The following is a 3130-nucleotide window of genomic DNA, read 5'->3' as shown; positions in this document are numbered from 1 at the left end:
CCCATTTTACAGATGAGAAAATATGCCCAGGGAGGTCTGGAAACTTGGCAAAGCCACATAGCAGATCCGCGCCCAGTCTCCTGGATTCTGGCACTGCCCTTTTGGCAAAGTACCCAATCAGGATGGCACCCACCAACGGGCTGGGTGGGTTGCCAGAGTGCCTGTCCGGTGTCACTGCACTTTCTGTCCGGCCCTTGGCTTTCTGAGCTGGTGTTGGTTGGCTGGTGGAGGTTGATCGCTGTGGTGAATGGCAGTGGGATCCCACGGATTCCGGGTAAGGGCGGCCACGGAGCCCAGCGTGTGCGCGGGGTACGCGGTGTGCCCAGCAGGCGGCGCTGCGTGGCTGCGGCTGGGACGAGGTGCGGGCGCGTGGGGAGGGGCGGCCGGGGAGGCGAGCCGGGAAGGGAACCTGCGCCCTTGCACACGCACGCGCTGCCCAGGAGTCTGTCCCCTGGGTCTTGACCTTCAGCCCCTAACCTGGCTGGCTCGGTCCTCCTTGGAGATCTCCCCACGCCCTACCCGGCCCCCACCTTTTCCAGCGGGACCTCCAGCCCCTCCGACCCTGGAGACCGAGGGAGGGGACCTGGGCGCGGGTCCCTGCCGGGCTGGGGCGCGGGCCGGGTGGGCGGTGCCCGCAGAAACCTCGGCCCCGGGGGAGGGTGTCGTCTCACTCTGCCAACCGGGTGGGGAGCTTGGGGAGGGGGCTGGGCAGGGGCGGAAGCGAGCGGGAGCCGTGTTTGTCGCTGCGCTGCCGAGTGGAACAGATGGCTGGGGAGGGGAGAGGGTACGTGGCGGGAGGAGGAGGGGTGCGGGGGCCGGCGGATGAGGAACCAAGAATTTCGACGCCCCGAGTCTCCCAGGAGAGGCCCCCTCCCCATCTCTTCCCAGAAAGAGGGAGGGGCCGCGCCTGTCTTTCTCCGGGGCGCCTCGGCCTCTGGCCTGCGACAGACCCTGCCGCGCCATCGCCCGCCCCGGGGGCGCCCCCGACTCCCCGAGCCCCACCTCCCCCCCAACCCGGCGCTGGCCAGGCCGCGGGGCCAAGGCCTCTGGGAGCTGCCCGGGTTGTGCGGTTAACGGGGCCGCGCTCCGGGGGGCGAGGGGGCGGCGGGAAGAGGGCCCCGGAGCTCGGAGCGTGTTCGGGGAGCTTAAATAGCTGTCGGAAGGAGTGCTAATTGGAACTTTATGCAGATGAGCGGGGAGGGGTGTGGGGAGGGGGAGGGAGGTCAGCCGGCGCGGGACCGGAGCCAGCTCCGAGCGGAGGGTGGAGGGCTCCGGCCGGAGAGTGGCGGGTGTGTATCCACGTGTCCGTGCGCATCGCCCCTCTGCCAGGGCGCTGGTCCTGGAAGTTGGGAGGTGTCCTCCCTGGCGCTCCTCTTGCAGGGTACCCGCATCCCGGACCAGAAGTTCAGTCCCTCAGATCGTCAGGAGGGGCGGGGTGGGGGGGCGGACCCCCACAAGTCTGTTTCCTCCGTGGCTGCGTACTCTGGGTGTCGCCTTCCCCGAGTCCCCGTTCCTCCTCTGCCTCCGTGTCCTCTGCTCCCCATCGCTGGCATCACCCTCTCCAAGCAGGAGTCTTGTCTGTAACTCCCATCAAGTCTGCGTGGAGGGGGCGGGACCTAACAGTTCTTCCTTTACTTTCTCCTGTCTACACCCCCACCCCCACCGACCACCCACATTGAAGGAAACGTTTCTCAACCTTTAGAGTGCTTCGTAACCCACCCCGCGTGTTGGAATGCAGGTTCCAGGGCCCCTTAGAGATCCGATTGGGGGTCTGAGGGGTTCAGGAATCTGCATTCAGCAGCTTCTGACCCAAGTGTGATGTCAAAGCCCTGAGAAACATGGTGCAGGGAACCCGTGGGCTGGAAAGACTGGGCATACTCACTCCAACAGCCCTGCCCGCCTCTCCCAGGCCTTCCTCCATGCTCCTGACCTCACCTCTGCTCAGGGTGGCCATCTCTGCTCCCAGGATGATAGGACCAGGTGTGGAGAAGTTGCCAGGGAGGAGGGAAGGAAGGGAGGAGGAGGAGGAAAAAGAGGAGGAGAGAGAAAGAGTCTACTCCTAGCTCTTGTTTCTCTGAGCAGGGTCTTACCCTTCCACTGTCTGCTGCCTGCTTCCCTCCCTTCGCTTCTCCATCTTCCTCTCTCTCCCCCAGCCTCGCCTCCCGTCTCTTCCCTTCCTCCTCCTCACCCAAAGTTTCTAGCAAGGCCAAAGGGTCCTGGGGTGGGCAGTTTGGATGGCAGAGCCAACCCAAGTCCCCACCTCCAAAGGAAAGAGGTAGAGGCACCCTGGGGTTGGAAAAAAACAGAAGGAGGGAGGCAGGAGGAAAGATAATAACAGCGAACATGTAGGTCACCTTTCCATGGGCTATGCACTTACTTAACACAGCAGCCCAATTTAGACAGGCACTATTGCTCCCAGGTTACAAATTATAAAGAAGAAAAAGAAAACAGAAAACACAAGGGATGTTCAGAGTGGTTAAGTAACTCCCCCAAGGTCACACAGTAAGTGGGAGAATAACTAGGTTATTCACCCTTCTGCTTGCCCAGAATCATGTTTCCAGAGGCTGCTGGGTAGCTGTCCCAGACCTGCCCTCCCTGCCCCTCCCCCAGGGGCAATGGATTGGGAAGGGCATCATGTCCAGAGATGAAAGGAGACGCTCAGGTTTCGGAACATCTGACAGGTCTGGCTGGAAGCATTAAAAATTCATGTGGAAACTTGACCCCTGCTGGACCTTGGGCCTGCCACCTGGACTGTCCCTGGCATTGTGGTCTCTCAGAGCCTGGTGGGCGAATTTCCCTTCAGCAGGGTCCTGGGAGCCCCAAGTCTTTGTATTCCACAGGAGGGGGGTTCTCTTATGGATTACGGAGCTAAACTCGGGAGCCAGCAGCTCAGAAAGCAGCGCGGAGAACCCTGCTCCCACTCCCAGTGTAAGAACCTGAGAGGCTTAAGGGCTTATAAACCTTGTCATCTGGCGGCCTTTTATTCCTCTCCCCAGATAGACGGATGCTCACTCTCAGTTCAGGATCCTGAAGCCTGGCTGTGATTACCAAGTGGCCAGCAGGAGGCAGCCATCTGCCTGGAGGCAGCCTGAGCCTGAGCCTGAGCCTGTACCTGCAGCTCTGAAGGACA

Source organism: Myotis yumanensis, unplaced genomic scaffold (assembly GCF_028538775.1).
Source record: "Myotis yumanensis isolate MYYU_CA2020_CCGP unplaced genomic scaffold, mMyoYum1.0.hap1 SCAF_10, whole genome shotgun sequence".
In the NCBI taxonomy this organism is placed as follows: domain Eukaryota; kingdom Metazoa; phylum Chordata; class Mammalia; order Chiroptera; family Vespertilionidae; genus Myotis; species Myotis yumanensis.
The sequence above is the reverse complement of the archived record's forward strand: the minus strand, read 5'-3'. Positions refer to the sequence as shown.